A 19,487-nucleotide genomic window follows, 5' to 3' on the forward strand; every position below is an offset into this window, starting at 1 on the left:
AAATTCAACACACACCATGAGTTATTGAGTGGAATAACTTTACCAAGAGTTATTTTGTAAGTTATCTTAAATCAAACATATAAAATTCAAAAAATGTATTTATCCTTGTTTTATTTTTTAATTATTAACCATTAATAAAATACTAACTTAAAATCTTATCTAATAACTTAAGAGTAAAATATTTTCAATTTAACGGTTGAATTTACAAAATTCACATTTAATATAAATTTATTGAAAAATTACCCACGGACAAATCCGTGGGAAATTACCCATGGATTAGTCCGTGGGAAATTACCCACGGATAAACCCGTGGGAAATTACCCACGGATTTATCCATGGGAAATTACCCACGGATTAGTCCGTGGGAAATTACCCACGGATAAATCCGTGGGAAATCCGTGGGAAATTATGTGAAAATTTATTTTTTTTTAAATTCCAAATTGTATTAAATAATTATCCTATTTAAAGATATTAAATCAATCATAATTATGTAAATCAAAACAAGTTCATTCATACAAAATAAAATGTCATATATAACAAATAAAGTTTAGGAATTCAAATTTAAAAATAACATATAGTACGATCAGTAGAATTATAATATAATGTCTAATAATCAGAATATTCATGTTGTTGCTATCTAATAATCAAAGATTGAGGGGTTTCAATACATTCTTAGAATGTAAACTCATAAAAAATTTAAAAAAATTAATTTAATTATAAAATGAATAGAAATAAAAATTATTAAAATTACAATATAGAAATTCAACAATTTAAGACAAAAAGACAAAAATATACTTAAAAAATAATTCAAATTAAAATATAGAAATTCAAATATTTTAAGTGAAAAGACAAAAATATACTTAAAAAATTATTAAAATTAAACTATCTAAATATATAATCATATTATTACAAATAAAATTAGAATATATAAAATAAAAATAAAATGAATAAATAATTTAATAATTAAAAGAATAAAATATCATAAATATTATTTAAATAAATTATTGAAAATATAAAATATAAAATAAAATTATAATTATAACTATAGGGATACCCTCTCAAACAATGTGGGTACCATAGAATTTCTCAAAAAATTATATTCTCTCTAAATAACTACATACAATCTTCTAATATTCTATCTACATATCATTATTAGTGGCACAAAGTGATTCTACCCTCCTAGTATTTATAAAAATATTTAATTTTTAATATTATTTTTATTTTTAACAAAATTTATAGATAAAATCATTTAATATATATGTATATATATATATGGTGTATATATTAAAGAGAATGGATTTTTTTACTCTAAGAGTAAGTCTAGCTAGACTTATTCCGTTCAATAACTCATGTTCTATATCAAATTTCAACGATCTAACCGTTCAATTTAAATTTCTTAATGCATAGATCAAATATGTAAATTGTTAGAAAATTTGAAAATTATTTGAATCAATGTATAAAATGATTTTATGATTATCTGTCAATTTGAATTAATGAAATGAAGTATCAAATGATTTTCAAATTTTATAAAAATTTGCTGATTTGATCTATGCATTAAGAATTTTAAATTGAACTGTTTGATCGTTAAAATTTAATGTTGAACATGAGTTATTAAATGGTGTAAGTCTAGGTAAACTTACTCTTTGAGTAAAAAGATCCATCTTCATATATATATATTAAATTAGTTTATCACGTACCATTATATATATATACTAGGAGAATTAAAAGAGGAAACAAGTGGTTATGCGAGGCAGATTGTATTCGAGATAGCGTAGGGAGATGGCTGGGTGGTTTTGCCAGTTCAAAAATAGGGGGTGATCCTTTACGAGCTTAACTGTTGGCTATAAAGGAAGGATTATCTTTTTGTTGGAATTTTGGTTACAAACAAGTGGTATGCGAGACAGATTGTATTTATGCGATATCTGCGATTGAACGCGCTATTTGGGAGAGGAATCTTGTTCATAAACATAGAGATATAATCAATAATATAAAAGATTTGGTGGAGAAAGATTGGCGAGTTGTATTTATTGGGATCTCGAGAGAGATTAATCAAGTAGCTCATGTTCTTGCAAGTTGGGGAGCTAGACTAGGGACTCAACATGTAACATGGAGGAGTCCTCCAAATTTTGTGTTTCAAGTGTACAGGGAGGATCTCTGTTCCCTACACTAATTTCATTTCTTTCTTGTTTTTGTCTTTTAATTTTCCACAACACCAAAAAAAAAACACTTTGTGCCTTTAAATCTTTTTAAAAGTAAAATAATTAAAATTTATTTATTTATTTCTTAAGAATTAAGGGTATGATTATCTATTATTTTTTAGACAAACACTACTAGAAAAATTAATATTTGTGACGAATTTTGTGACGGAAAAAATAGCATCGCTAATAGTGACGCATTTTGTGAGGGAATTTTAAGTTTTGTGACGGACTAGAATTTATTGACTTTTGTGACGGATTTTGTGACGGAATATATTCCGTCTCTAAAAATCCGTCACAAATTTCGTCACTGAATCAAAAAAAAAAAAATTGTGACGGATTTTGTGACGGAAAAATTTTCGTCTCTAAAAATCCGTCACAAATTTCATCGCTAAATAAAAAAAAATGTTTGTGACGGATTTTGTGACGGAATGAACTTCGTCTCTAAAAAATCCGTCACAAATTTCGTCACTAAAATGAAAAAATTTAGTGACGGATTGTTCCCTCTCAAAATTTCGTCACAAATAAATTAAAATATTTTGTGAAAAATTTGTGACAAATTGTTCCCTCTCAAAATATTAAATTTTATTTATGAAAATTTTATATTTAAGAATTATGCATAATTAAAGAAAATATGTTAAATTTTTTTTAAAAAAAATAATAAAATTAAAAATATTTTATTTCATTAAAGGACTGAAAAAATTATGAAATTCATTTAATTAAATAAAAAATTGTCAATTTTGAACATAAGAAACTAAGACATTCATTTAAAATATTTATAAAAAAAACTTGTGAAATTAAAAAAAATATATATATATTAATTTAATTTTGGCTTAATTACATTTTTGATCCCTCAAGTATTGTAATTGTGCAATTTTGATCCCTAATGTAACACCCCGAATTTTTCCTATTAATACTACGAATAATTATTATTTATTTTTGTATTTATGAAGATTATTTCTTATAATTATTTTGATTAATTAAATGGGTTTGATTGAAGTTTTAAAGGTTTTTAATAATAATCATTTATGAAAATTATTTTGTATAAATATTATTAATTATGATGTTTTGTTATAATTATTATTTGAAGAAAATCATGTTTTAAATTATATTGATATTTTATTTTAATTTGATATATATATATATGTTATTTATTTATTTATTAATTAATAATTATGAATTTTCATAGCTCTGGAACGGGCCGTTCCAGTTTGGGAACGGGCCGTTCCAAATCAAGCATGCGTGGGTAAAATTTTAACCCAGAACGGGCCGTTCCACTTTGGAAACGGGCCGTTCCGGATGTGTTTATAAAGGACAAAGTCTTGACTCAGAACGGGCTGTTCTGGGTTTGGAACGGGCCGTTCTGGGAGAGATTTTTGACCATGTTCTATGTGCCCAGAACGGGCCGTTCCGGATTCGGAACGGGCCGTTCTGGTCGCGGCCTGATGCCTATAAATAGAGTGTTTTGCACTCTCTAAAACTCATTTTTTCATTTTCCAATATTTTTCCTCCTTCCTCTCTGAAGGCGAAGGGAAACCTAGAGGGGGAGACCAAACAAGATTCGGCTTTTGCTTATCGAGGTAAGGGGGGAGTGAGAAATCTTGCTCTGGGTGTGGGATTGTATGCTGGGTAGTGGGATTGGCCCCCAATCCTGTGTTTGTTGTATTTTTTGTATGTCTATGTATGAGGGGTTTTTCCCAACTGTATGAATTGAGATTTCTATGGGTTCCTATAGGAAACCCTAAGAGAATGTATTGATAATTGTAAGAGGCAAATTTTAAATGTTTTCTGTTTTACCTTCTGAGTTTTCTGTTGTGTTTCTTGATATTTGTTGAGTGTAAGTATGTGCTTAATTTTGAAAATAAATATGTTTTGATATGATTTAAAGTGCTCTATGGGTTCCTGCGAGAAACCCTATGAGAAATAGGAAAAATATGAATATTTTATGTTTTAATTTCTGATTATTCTGTTATATTCCTTGTTTGATGTGATGTTAAAATATGTATTTAATTTTATAAATAAACGAGTTTTAATATAAATTAAAGTGCTCTGTGAGGCTTTGTGAACATGATGAGAAAATGTGATAACGTGATATGATGATCTAATGTGAAATGTGATTGAGACATGAGATATGAAACGTGATAATGAAATATGATGATGAAATGTGATGACGAATGTGATGATGTGATATGACCATGAGAAATGATAATGTGATATGAGAATGCATAGAGTCTTGATTGACATGCATCATTTGCATAAGTGTTTTAAGGGTACGATATGGAATACACCGCCAGAGAAGGCCCCCTAGTGTAAAAGCTTTGGGGATTAGTCCTTGGGGATAACTCGGTTTGGATGTCCCAGTCTCGCCCATTGTGTGAATGGGATGTATCTTGCACGGCTTAGCTATCCCGACGAGACTCTGGTAGTATATCCTTCTAGTGAGAGTGCGCAGAGGGTGTGACCCGGCATGTACTCCTAGACTACTCTTCGTGTATTGCTAGCGGCAATATGCCATGTGATGTTTTACTGGCGCCACATGCATGATAATATGTAGTCCGTTCCATACATGTGCATTTTCAATGTTATATAATAAATTGATATTTTTATGTCTTGGATGAGTAAGATGTAATATTGTGTTAACATGTCTATGCTATATCTGTATTGTTTGTGTTTGGCTATCCGGTGTGTATTTCTACACTGTGAGCCAGAGTGAGATGTTTCTCACTCCCTTTTCTCGTGTTGTTTTGTTTTGACTGTTATACAGGTGATCATCAGCGTGAGGCTGAGGATGTTGATGATGAAGCTTAGGCTTCTATGTTGGGTTTTGCTCTGATAGGACATGTGACATCGGGACATAGATATGATTAGTGTTAAGATGTTTTTATTAAATTATTTTGGAAAATTCAATTTTATTTCTTTGTAATTTTACCGACATGTTATTTGTATTAAGTTTATGAATGTGAACTCTTTACCCTTACGTGGTTGGAAATTTGATTTTTAATGATGAAATATTTTATTTTTTTATAATTACTGTATATGTATGTTGGGGCAGAGGGTGTCACACCTAAGATTTTAATTGGATAATTTTAGTCCCTAAAGGATTGTAATTGTGCAATTTGAGTCGTTTAATTTTTAATTGAACAATTATAGTCCCTCAAAAATCATAACTGTGCAATTTGAATCTCTCCCATTAAAAATTTAATAATTTTAAAATTTTAATATATATATATATATAATAATAATAATTTAAAATTATACAATTATTTGCTTATTTAAGTTAACATATACTATAATTTTTATTAATGTAACAAATGATATATATTTATTATTACTAAATAAATAAAATTTATATATTATTAATAATTTAATATTGCTAATAAATTAATATCAATAATATTTTTAGTATATTTATAGATAAATTGATAATTTGATAAATATAACTTAGTATATATTAATATACTTTTACAAAAATATAAATATAGTAGATAAGATATGTATATTTATATTTTTGTAAAAGTATATTAATATATAATAAGTTATATTTATCAAATTATTAGTTTATGTATAAATATACTAATAATATTGTTGATATTAATTTATGAATAATATTATAAAAATATAATATATATATATATATATATTTTTTTTTTAATGTATTTATTAATAATAAATATATATCATTTGTGTGACACCCTCTACCCCATATACCATAACACAAATAACAAAAATTGAATAACATAATATTTTCATAATTGAAATACCAAACATGTTTAATTCAAATCAAAACTCATGTATTTGTGGAATTAAATAGATATTCATACATGTCATGCAACAAGGAATACAACAGAACAATCAAAAAGCAAAATATAAACTTGCATAGTTTGTTTGTTTCTCTCAGGGTTCTCTTAAGAACCTACCTAGTACTCTAATCCATACAATAAACATCTTACTCATATAATTGTCTCTTACAATTGCATTCCCTTATGGTGTGTTTGGATGAGGAATTTTACAAATTCAAGGAATTTTAAATTCTTGGTATTTGAATTACTTTGATTTCAATTTCTATCATTCTTAAAATATTTTGTTTGGATAATTAAGTCAATTCAAATATCTCAAATTTTAAATTATTAGGTTAGATATGATAATTTGATTCCATCATGATAAAATTAATTTTAAAAATATATTTATATGTTGAGATTTTTAAAATAAATTTTATAAAAATAAATATTAGCTAATTTTTAAATATTTAATAATTTTAAAAATTAATATAAGATAATATTTAATAATTTTAAAAATATTTTTGAATATCTAATAATTAAAATAATGAAAAGAAAAGATAAAATATATAGGTCAAATAAGAAAAACAAATATGAGAAATTTCAAATTCTCCTATTTTTGCGAGAATTTGAAATTATACTATTTTAAGGAATTTCACAAATGTTCCAGTGTGAGAACGGCCCGTTCTGGGCTACTTAAAAATCAAAATATTATAAAAATTAATTTTCATAAATATTCATTATTAAAATACTAATAATTATTAAAAACCTTTAAAACACTCTATAAAAGTCATTAACTATAAGAAGATAATGTCCACAAATATAAAATAAATAATAATTAACTAATTTAGTTCTTTATTGAAAAATATCTTTCTAATTTCATAATTTTTAATTTTAAAATTTAAATTTTTAGTTAAAAATTAAAAATTTCTTATTTTTTTTAATAAAATAATATCCTTTAATTTCTTATTTTTTATGCAGAATTGCCGGGAGTTCGGTGGGTGCTTCCTGATTCTTATTTGAATGTCAAGGAGAAGGATTATGGAGGTAAAATTTCTTGTTATGTCACCGTGCTTTATTGTAGTTACCTTAGGGCCTAGTGGTGCCTCATATTTTGAAATTGACTTGTCTAAGATATTGAACTGCCAAGCTTATGATACTGCAGTAAACTATACATCTATGTATGAGAGACATCAATGATATTTTTTTGAGTGTGATTGACAGGAACAGGTATTGGCCATTAAATCTTTATCATGAGTGATTAAGTTTAAATTATAAAAATCATGTACTTTTTGGGATGATCATGTGACCTATTAATTTCAATCATCCATTTGTAGTTGTATGGTTAAAATTGGTTTCCCTCACTAGTCAAAATAACTTTTTCATTAGATACATCCTCACACAGTTTTCCTTTTTTCTATAGCTTCGAGTTGAGTATCATTGTAGTTTATTCTACAACTAGCAGTTGCATTATGTGCTTGTTTGTGATAGCATAAATTTAGGAAATTGCTTTTTTTTCAAAGGTAACTTTAGGTACTTGGATGATTAATTCTTGGCCTTTATGCATATCAATTATCTAACGATCGAGTAACTATATTTGCAACTGTAGACCCCTAAAATTGTCCGGGTCGGAAATAAAACTCGAAGACCCTCAAAGATCGAAGGAAAGTCAGCCAGAAGGACTCCTAGAAGACCATAGGATGGCTATCTGTGGGTTTAGAGGTCTTAGAGTAGCTTAAAATAAGGAAGTGGAGGGAATGAAGCCCAATACGGCCGTACTAAACTTAATACGGCCGTATTGAAGCTTCAACACGGCCGCAGTGAACTCAATACGGCGTATTGAAGTTTCTGAAACTTCAATACGGCCGTACTGAAATCAATACGGCCGTATTGAAGCTTCAATACGGCCGCAGTGAACTCAATACGGCGTATTGAAGTTTCTGAAACTTCAATACGGCCGTACTGAAATCAATACGGCCGTATTGAAGCTTCAATACAGCCGCAGTGAACTCAACACGGGCGCATTGAAATTTCTGAATTTCAATACGGCCGTATTGAACTCAATACGACCGTATTGAAGTTCAAAAATTTCAATACGGACGTATTGATTCCATAGCCCGTATTGCGCCTGTTCCCTATAAATATGGCGTCATTTTGACGTCATAACACACTTTTACACATAGTTTTAACCCTCTCCTTGAGTATTCTGGGGTTTTTGAGCAGTGTTCTGCCCTAGAAATCACTCGGAGAGTTGATCCGACGAAGTTCTTGAGCCCCGAGCCATTTTGCTTGAGGATCGAACCTAGTCGAAGGGAAATCCTCTGGATTTCCATAGTCAAAATTTTATAGGAGGGAGCGAGCGGGCTTGTAGAGCGAGGGAACGCCAAAAAGCTTCCCAGTTTTACTTTAATATATAAAAGCACGCTTCAAAGGTTTCTTCTTAAATCCTTCCTTTTACTGCTTTCTGTGTGCATATTAAAACTGTCATCATGTAGATAGTTAATTTATAATTGCTTAGAATAAATAGGGGTAATTTAGTAATTTTACGCTATTATTTTAGAAATAATCTGTCATAGGGAACCCGAAAGGGGCGCTGTGGGGTGCTAACACCTTCCCCACGCGTAACCGACTCCCTTACCCGACTCTGGTTGTAATGGCCGAAGTCGATTTTTGAATCGATTGCCTTATCCCTTTTTCCAATGTTTTGAGTAAAACATTGGTGGCGACTCCAAAGAACCCTCCTTTTGCGAAAACCACTAATCCATGGAGGGTCCCGCTTGGGATTAATATGGATTGGTGAGCCTTTTAATAAAATTGCTCGTTTGACGAGGTCTCAGTTTGAGAATAAGTCATTCTAGCAATCCACATATTTTTAAACAAATAAAAGAGTCCAACCATCATTCGCGAATGCCGAAAGCCCCGTTTCGGGCCGGTGGCGACAGATGGCGACTCCACTGGGGAAGCTTCGAGAGTCAATCCCATTTAGTGACAGATTGTTTTTAACAAATAATAGTTAAAATTACTTTATTACCCCTTGCTTGTATGATAACATGATTTATTATATGGCTTTAATAACTGTCGTATTTTTAAATTTACGCAATTGTTTGAAATAAAAACTGCACACGAACCTTTGCACACAACAGTTCCCTCTATACCCGGGGGCATGAGTGATTAACCATAGGGAGTGGATGTTAGTACGGCCGGTTGTCGAATGGGTCTATAGGTGCCCGTAGACCGTTGTCGGAAAACATCACTCAAGGTGATAACCATGAACTTGAGTCCGACGGTGCGTTGGAGCTTTCCATCGACCTACGATGAGAGGAATTGGGTCCCTATAATGGGGGCACCTTGGGGGCCTTGGACTGGTGAGAACAGTTAGAACCTACCTTGAATATGCACCATTTCTGCAGGATACCCCTACCTCGTGATTCGCTCGTGACTGTTCGTGGATGAGTGAATTGTTTGTGTAAATGCTTATGTGCAATTGTTTGTGCATTAATAAATAACCTCGTGATAAGGTCTAAAGAATAATCCCCATACATGAAAAAACATGACATGAGAGGAAAGACCATGTGTGAAAATATAATAAAAGTGAGGAGCATGTGCATCATTACCAATAAAGATGTCATGCATCCTCATAAACCATGCATTCTAGGTTCACCAATACCTCTTGACATGAGTAAAAGAGACCCATAATTATCGAGTTTCTCCGTTGTGGAGGGATCATAAGTCAAGGAGGGTGGTAACACTCCGTTTTAAAAAGGCAGCGCCTTAAAAATGGAGGGTTATCAAGCTCATGTCAAGAGCGTATTCATCCCATAAATAAACTAATTAGATTAAAACATTTTAGAAAGTGGCTGGTCATCTCTCTGTCCTCACACGCGCAAAGAAGATCAAGAAAATGGAAGCATTGGAGGAGCAAAACAAAAAGCTCACAACCGAGCTTTCACAACTTAAAGACCAAATGGCGCAAATGATGGAACTCATGCGTCATCACAACATCCATGGATCTCATCACAGTGATCATGGGTCCCATCATGAGGGAGAGGAGGAAGAGCATGAAGAAGATCCTCCACACGCTGTACCCCTTGGGGCTGGAATTATGATTAAAGAGCCCGAAGTATCAAAGGAACAATTCCACGCCCTCGAGGATCGGCTAAGGGCTATGGAGGGGCATGATTTTGACATCAAAGATGCCGCCGACATGTGCTTAGTGAGAGACATTCAATTCCCTCCTAAATTTAAAGTGCCGGATTTCCCAAAGTACGTGGGATCGACTTGCCCCAAAAGTCATCTCACCATGTACTGTCGCAAGATGGCTGCATATGCCACAAATGAAAAGCTCTTGATCCACTGCTTTCAAGAGAGCTTGGCTGAAACTGCACTCAACTGGTATATGCAGCTAAATGGAAATCTAGTACATACATGGAGGCAGTTGGCCGACGCCTTTCTCAAGCGCTATAAATACAACATCGACCTAACACCCGATAGGTCCGATCTTCAAGCCTTGAGTAAAAAGAACGATGAATCCTTCAAGGCGTACGCCCAACGTTGGAGGGAGTTGGCGGCACAGATAGAGCCCCCGCTGTCGGATAAGGAGACGGTGTCCTTATTCATCAACTCGTTGACTGGTCCCTATTACGATAAAATGATAGGGAACACAACGACACTCTTCTCGGACATCATCACCATTGGAGAAAGGGTGGAACAAGGACTTAAAAGTGGGAAGCTGGCTAAGCCTTCCCAACCATATGAAGCTAAGAAGGCCTTCGGGAAGAAGAAAGAAGGAGGAGTCAACGCTGTAACCATTTCTCCATCTTCTTCCGCTTCGAAGTCAGGCAAATCGCAAAACAACTCTGTGAAGAAGTTTGATAAACTTCCGACCACTTATAGCGATCTCCTGCCGAAGCTAGTGGAGGCGCGTCTTATAGCTTACATTCCACCAAAGAAAGTGAATCCACCTTACCCCGATTGGTACAATCCACAAGACAAATGTCTATACCATTCGGGGGCACCAGGGCATTCAACGGAGAACTGCAGAGCTCTCAAGTATAAGGTCCAAGACCTTATCGATGCTGGGTGGGTCACTTTCGATTCGACGGCGCCCGACGTGAGCAAGAATCCTCTACCGCAGCAGGAGTAGAGAGAAGGGCAAGCCATGATAGGGCCCCTCCATATTTTTTCTTTTAGGGACTCATGATCAGTACCCGAGATCATGAGGACCTTTTCATGTAAATAAAGGGTTTTGTACAGTTTTACATACATATATCAATAAAGAGGCATCTTTCACACATTATTCTCTCATTTTGTTCTATTCTCTCTCTCTCATTAATATTAATAAACTCTAAACCTAAACAGAACCAATAAATAATTATGTCTGTGATTGCTCGTTCTGACCGGGATCCGAAAGCCGAGGATGAATGGGTTGAGTTGGACAGTGATGAGGAGACCATCTCTCCGGATCTGCAAAGACTGCTAGATCAAGAAGCTCGTCTACTCCAACCATATCAAGAGAAATTGGAGACCGTAAATTTGGGGCAGGGTCAAGAGTTGCAAGAGGTCAACATTGGGACCCATATCAGTGATGAAATAAAGGCACAATTGATCCAACTATTGAGGGAATACAAGGACGTATTTGCATGGTCGTACCATGATATGCCCGGTTTGGACTCCAACATCGTCGAACACAAGTTGCCATTAAAAGAGGGGTTTCGACCCATTAAGCAAAAGCTTCGACGAATCAAGCCCGAATGGTCCTTAAAGATTAAGGAGGAGGTAGAAAAACAATTGGACGCGGGATTCTTGGTTGTATCCCAGTATCCCGAATGGCTGGCTAACATTGTGCCAGTCATCAAAAAGAATGGGAAGGTTAGAGTGTGTGTTGATTATAGGGATTTGAATCGTGCCAGTCCAAAGGACGATTTTCCCTTGCCCCACATCGATACACTTGTGGATCACACCGCCACAAACACACTCTATTCCTTTATGGATGGATACTCGGGGTATAATCAAATCAAGATGAATATAGAAGACCGCGAGAAAACTTCTTTCATTACACCCTGGGGCACTTTCTGCTACAGGGTGATGCCTTTTGGACTTAAAAATGCGGGTGCCACCTACCAACGAGCGATGGTGACGCTATTCCACGATATGATCCACAAAGAAATTGAAGTATACGTGGATGACATGATCGCAAAGTCAAAAGACGAGATGGACCACATCCAATATTTGAGAAAATTATTCAATCGGCTTCGTAAGTATCAGCTTAAGCTAAACCCGGCTAAGTGTACTTTCGGAGTTCGGTCGGGTAAGCTTCTCGGGTTCATCGTCAGTGAAAAAGGCATAGAGGTGGACCCCGATAAAGTAAAGGCAATAATGGAAATGCCTCCTCCTAAAACTGAGAAAGAAATTAGAGGATTCCTCGGCAGGGTGAACTACGTCGCAAGGTTCATCGCACAGTTGACTGACACGTGCAAGCCAATATTCAAGCTGTTGCGCAAAAATCATTCCGAATCTTGGGATGAGAATTGTCAACAAGCTTTCGATAAGATCAAACAGTGCTTGGCCAATCCACCAGTGTTGGTGCCACCTGTCGAGGGAAGACCATTAATCCTCTATCTAACGGTACTTGATGAGTCCATGGGAGCTGTGCTAGGACAACAAGATGAAACAAAGAAGAAAGAACAAGCCATCTACTACCTGAGCAAAAAGTTCTTTGATTATGAAACCCGCTACACGCCACTAGAAAAGACGTGCTGTGCGTTAGCATGGGCAACACAACGGCTCAGGCAGTATATGATTAGGCATACTACTTGGTTGGTTTCCAAAATGGACCCTATTAAGTACGTGTTCGACAAACCTATAATCACTGGGAAGATTGCCCGATGGCAAGTGCAATTATCAGAATTTGACATCATACATGTCACACAAAAGGCCATCAAGGGTAGTACCCTAGCTGATTACCTAGCACACGGGCCGACCAATGACTATCAATCCCTTCAGGATGATTTCCCCGATGAGGATATAATGCATTTACAACATGAAGATCCTAAGGATGATACGTGGACCATGTATTTTGATGGAGCCTCCAACATGCTTGGACAGGGGATTGGAACAGTATTAATCTCCCCACAAGGAAAGCATATCCCCTTAACGGCAAGACTCAACTTCGACTGTACAAATAACATGGCCGAATACGAGGCTTGCGCGTTAGGAATCCAAGCAGCAATCAACAATGGTATCCTAAAGCTCAAAGTATTTGGAGATTCGGCTTTAGTCATCCACCAACTGCGAGGTGAATGGGAAGTCCGAAATCCTAAGCTGATACCATATGTTGAGCATATCAAAGACCTGACACAATTCTTTCAAAATGTCGTCTTTGAATATATCCCAAGGGAGGAAAATCAGTTCGCTGACGCCCTTGCTACACTATCATCGATGTTCGCCTTGGATAAGGAGTATGAAATGCCCATCATCAATATCCGGCGGCACGATAAGCAAGCGTTCTGCTTACTGATAGATGAAGCTGTTGACGATCATCCATGGTTCCATGACATCAAACAATATCTGTCAAAGGGGGAATATCCTGATATGGCTAGCGGTAATGATAAAAAGCATATTCGAAGAAGGGCCATGGGATTTCTGTTGATTGGAGAAACCCTCTACAAAAAGAATTATGACTCGGTCTTGTTGAGGTGCATAGACCAAGTCGAAGCTCAAAATGTAATCAAAGAAATACATGAGGGGGTTTTCGGTACCCATATTCCCGGGCCTGCAATGGCTAAGAAAATCCTCAGAGCAGGATATTATTGGTCGACCATTGAAAGGGATTGTTACCAATACGTCCAGAAATGCCACAAGTGTCAAGCATACGCCGACAACATTCATGTCCCACCAACGCCACTCAATGTGTTGGCTTCACCATGGCCATTCGCAATGTGGGGCATGGATGTTATTGGACCCATCGAGCCAAAGGCATCCAATGGACATAGGTTCATCCTTGTGGCCATTGACTATTTCACCAAATGGGTAGAAGCGGCATCGTATGCTCATGTGACCCGAAAGGTGGTAACATCCTTCATCAGAAAGAATATCATATGCAGATACGGTATTCCCGACAAAATCATCACTGATAATGGATCCAATTTGAACAATAAGATGGTGGAAGAACTGTGCAAAGAGTTCAAAATTCAGCACCACAACTCTTCCCCATATCGACCAAAGATGAATGGGGCAGTCGAGGCAGCCAATAAGAATATCAAGAAGATAGTACAAAAGATGGTTGTCTCATTCAAAGACTGGCATGAGATGCTACCCTTCGCTCTCCATGGTTATAGGACTTCAGTACGTACATCCACAGGAGCTACTCCATTCTCCCTTGTTTATGGAATGGAGGCAGTTCTGCCAGTTGAAGTCGAGATACCTTCTCTGAGAGTAATCATGGAAGCAAAACTTTCCGAGGCAGAATGGGTTCAAAGCCGATACGACCAATTGAACCTTATCGAAGAAAAGCGACTGAATGCCATATGCCATGGTCAAGCCTATCAAAGGAAGATCAAAAAGGCTTTTGACAAAAAGGTCCACCCTCGAGTCTACCATGAGGGAGAGTTGGTAATGAAGAAATTGCTACCAGCTCAAAAGGACAAAATCGGAAAGTGGGCCCCAAATTACGAAGGACCATACGTCGTGAAGCGAGCCTTCTCCGGAGGAGCATTGATTCTCACAGACATGGACGGAGAAGAACTTCGATACCCAGTCAACGCTGACGTGGTAAAGAAGTATTATGCTTGAAGACGTTGCTTGCATCAGCCCGCTAGGATGAAAACCCAAAAAGGGCATCCTAGGCAAAAGTTAGGGCAAAACGAAAAGCCCGCCAGTACAAGGGTACAAGGCAAAACAAAGGCAAAATTATCCCCGCTAGGACATGTCCTAGGCAAAAATTAGGGGCAAAAGAATAAGACGCAAAAAGTAAAGCAAGCAACGATCACTTGAATCGAAAACCGAAAAGGCGGTTCAAGTGATTATCTTCTAGAAGCGAGCGTCTTGCAGCATCTACACTCCTGGCTCAGGCATCTCACCCGAAGCGATTAAGGGAACGGGAAGAGCGACAATTACAGATATGATTGTTTAAGCCAAATGTATAAATAGCCCACCCTGGCCAGCCATTCTTCAGAAAATTCCTTCTGTATATCTTTCTGTAAAAACACTTGTGAATATTAATAAAATATCTATTCATTTCTTTTCTCTCTTGACCATGTGATTATGCCTCTAAATTGGTTTTTCTAAAAAATTGTATGAAATTCCTTAATAATCGGTCGATAAAGAAAAATTGGAGGGGTTCCTATAAAATCCATAAATCTCCTGCATAAAGGCTCATAAAAATACTCCCTCGCGTCAATGACAGAAAGTCCTCCAAGAAGAAGAGGATAGGGAGAGCCACTCACTTTTCTAAATAAATGAACAAAAATAAAAAATTGTATTGCATGCATCACACATATTAATTGCACATTTAAAGACCTTATCATGAGGCAATTGCATAAAATAGAAAAAATAGAAAAATTGCTTGTGTATGACAGCAGCAAACAAAATGCAAAGATTCAGAAAATCAACAGCGTCATACAGAATAACTGAGCCTGGAGAGGCTTGCCGAAAGAATACTCTCAGAATAACTGAGCCTGGAGAGGCTCGCCGAAATAATACTCTCAAAATAACTGAGCCTGGAGAGGCTCGCCGAAATAACACTCTCTCAGAATAACTGAGACATTTCTGTACAGCAAAAGCCAAAAACATAAAAAAGGCAAAATACAGAAAAAGCCAAATCAGAAGAAAAGGCAAAATACAGAAAAAACCGAAAATGAAAAGGCAAGGATATAGAAAATCCAACAAAAAGATTGCACAGAATAACTGAGCCTGGAGAGGCTTGCCGAAATAATACTCCCGCAGAATAACCGAGCCTGGAGAGGCTTGCCGAAACAATACTCAACAGTTTGTACAGAATAACTGAGCCTGGAGAGGCTTACCAAAATACTCCTCATCCTCCACATCAAAGAATAATTGAGCCTGGAGAGGCTCGCAGAAATAATACTCCCCAGAGAAACCTCAACTCACGCTCTTGGACTCAAAATCCCCAGCAAGAGCTATCAAGCAAGATCGTCAAAGTCCCTAATGGAAACACGATCGCCCAAGAAGAATATCCAAGTCAAAGGACTTTAAAACTTCCTCAGTGAAGATAGCTCTTCAACTCAGGCGTTGAGTGAGGCTAAGCCTGCAGAGGCTTCCTAAAAAATACTCTGGGATACATAAGATCCCCAAATCCCCAGTCGCCTACTCAAGAGGCATCCCTGCAAAAGGAGAAAAATCAAAAAAATATCAATAAATATTCCCCAAGCGGAATCCGGCACTCAGCCGAACACTGAACCCCATTCCCCAATCGCCTACTTAAGAGGCACTCCTTCAAAAGGAAAAATCATAAAAAGATCAATAATCATTCCCCAAGTGGAATCTGGCTCTCAGCCTATCATTGAACATCAAGATGATATGCCTAACAGAAGAGGCTAATCAAAATCAACGACAAAATCCCCCAGTGGATAACAGCCTACACAGAGGCAGCAAAATCAGAAAACCAAAAGAGACACCCGAACAAGGATAACCGGGATACTCCACCAACGTCGAAAGGACGTCAGCCAATCATAAGGCACCGCTCACATCAGAAAGAGCATCTTTGTGTCTGCACCCCAAAGGAATCAGAAATTCCCCAGTGGGCACCAACTACGCAATGGAAAGTTGGGACACAAGAACCTATGAGTAACTGCACATCCCCTAGACGGATCCCTGCGTTATCCAGCCCTCAGTGGCACAAAAATCAAAAAACAACCGTCGAAGCAGCATCGTGGACTGTGGAGACAAAATCATCACAAATCCCTGGAAAGGAGATATTCACGCTACCCCGTCGTCACAAACACGGAGGTATGCAGCTTCCGGCTCGAGCAATGAGCGAAGCTATCTCTGGAAAGGAGGTACTCACTGCTCACCGTCGTCACAAGGGTACTTAGCTTCCGGCTCGAACAAAGAGTGAAGCTAAGCCTGGAGAGGCGGTACTCACAGCTTCCAGCTTGGGCAGCAAGCAAAGCAAAGCCTGGAGAGGCGAAACTCACACTGCTCACCGTCGTCACAAAGGTGCTTAGTTTCCGGCTCGAACAAAGAGCGAGACTAAGCCTGGAGAGGCGAAACTCACACTGCTACCGTTGTCACAAGGGTACTTAGCTTCCGGCTCGAACAAAGAGTGAAGCTAAGCCTGGAGAGGCGGTACTCACAGCTTCCAGCTTGGGCAGCAAGCAAAGCAAAACCTGGAGAGGCTACTCGACAATTTTCCACCGGAAGACGCTACAAGTCAGAAGGTTGGCACATCACCCGGACAATTGGGTCAACTCCTTTACTTGTCAGCCGGTACACCAAAAGACCGTTTGACTAAGTAAAGGGGGGGCAGCTGTAGACCCCTAAAATTGTCCGGGTCGGAAATAAAACTCGAAGACCCTCAAAGATCGAAGGAAAGTCAGCCAGAAGGACTCCTAGAAGACCATAGGATGGCTATCTGTGGGTTTAGAGGTCTTAGAGTAGCTTAAAATAAGGAAATGGAGGGAATGAAGCCCAATACGGCCGTACTAAACTTAATACGGCCGTATTGAAGCTTCAACACGGCCGCAGTGAACTCAATACGGCGTATTGAAGTTTCTGAAACTTCAATATGGCCGTACTGAAATCAATACGGCCGTATTGAAGCTTCAATACGGCCGCAGTGAACTCAATACGGCGTATTGAAGTTTCTGAAACTTCAATACGGCCGTACTGAAATCAATACGGCCGTATTGAAGCTTCAATACAGCCGCAGTGAACTCAACACGGGCGCATTGAAATTTCTGAATTTCAATACGGCCGTATTGAACTCAATACGACCGTATTGAAGTTCAAAAATTTCAATACGGCCGTATTGATTCCATAGCCCGTATTGCGCCTGTTCCCTATAAATATGGCGTCATTTTGACGTCATAACACACTTTTACACATAGTTTTAACCCTCTCCTTGAGTATTCTGGGGTTTTTGAGCAGTGTTCTGCCCTAGAAATCACTCGGAGAGTTGATCCGACGAAGTTCTTGAGCCCCGAGCCATTTTGCTTGAGGATCGAACCTAGTCGAAGGGAAATCCTCCAGATTTCCATAGTCAAAATTTTATAGGAGGGAGCGAGCGGGCTTGTAGAGCGAGGGAACGCCAAAAAGCTTCCCAGTTTTACTTTAATATATAAAAGCACGCTTCAAAGGTTTCTTCTTAAATCCTTGCTTTTACTGCTTTCTGTGTGCATATTTAAACTGTCATCATGTAGATAGTTAATTTATAATTGCTTAGAATAAATAGGGGTAATTTAGTAATTTTACGCTATTATTTTAGAAATAATCTGTCATAGGGAACCCGAAAGGGGCGCTGTGGGGTGCTAACACCTTCCCCACGCGTAACCGACTCCCTTACCCGACTCTGGTTGTAATGGCCGAAGTCGATTTTTGAATCGATTGCCTTATCCCTTTTTCCAATGTTTTGAGTAAAACATTGGTGGCGACTCCAAAGAACCCTCCTTTTGCGAAAACCACTAATCCATGGAGGGTCCCGCTTGGGATTAATATGGATTGGTGAGCCTTTTAATAAAATTGCTCGTTTGACGAGGTCTCAGTTTGAGAATAAGTCATTCTAGCAATCCACATATTTTTAAACAAATAAAAGAGTCCAACCATCATTCGCGAATGCCGAAAGCCCCGTTTCGGGCCGGTGGCGACAGCAACATCTCTAAAAGTGAAACGTACACATAGTTAACTGTCAAGTTCAATTTTTTTAACATCTAGCAATTGGATTGGTACTTTTGTTGTGTTGGAAGCTCACCTATTAACTCTAATTTGAACTCCAAGTTATTCTCTAGTTTGCTTTCAAGTACTATTGTCATTTCAAATGATTATTTATGCAAGAATTTAGAATGTTATAGCACTGGTAGCAGCTGTTTAACAAGATGGTGGCAGGATCAAGCAAATTCCTCGTCTCTTGGGACCTGGTCTCAACAAGGCAGGCACGTTTTATTGTTTTGGGTTTAGGATTTTGATCCTCTTGGATGTTCTAGAGTGTACTTGGAGATTTGCTTGTTCTGATCAGTTCACATAATACATTGCTATGTTCTTGTTAATTTCTGGTCACATTGCGCTATATTGTATTTACTTGGATGTTTTTAAACACTAACTACATAATTTTTTTAAGTGGCTTTGGTTATCCTTTTGAATTGGCTCTACTATCCCTTGCTTTTAATTTGATTCCCTGCTTTTTAGAATTGTTATATTTTGGGTTTCTGATTTCAATATTGCTTTAGCTGAACCTTATTTTGATATTTTGCACCACTTTGCAGGGAAGTTCCCAACACTTGTATTAAGACTTATGCCCACATGATTTTTTCTTAAATATGTTTTTTAATTTGTCAGTTCATAT

This window comes from Cajanus cajan, chromosome 2 (assembly GCF_000230855.2).
Source record: "Cajanus cajan strain Asha chromosome 2, NIPB_CcT2T_4, whole genome shotgun sequence".
NCBI classification, from domain to species: Eukaryota; Viridiplantae; Streptophyta; class Magnoliopsida; order Fabales; family Fabaceae; genus Cajanus; species Cajanus cajan.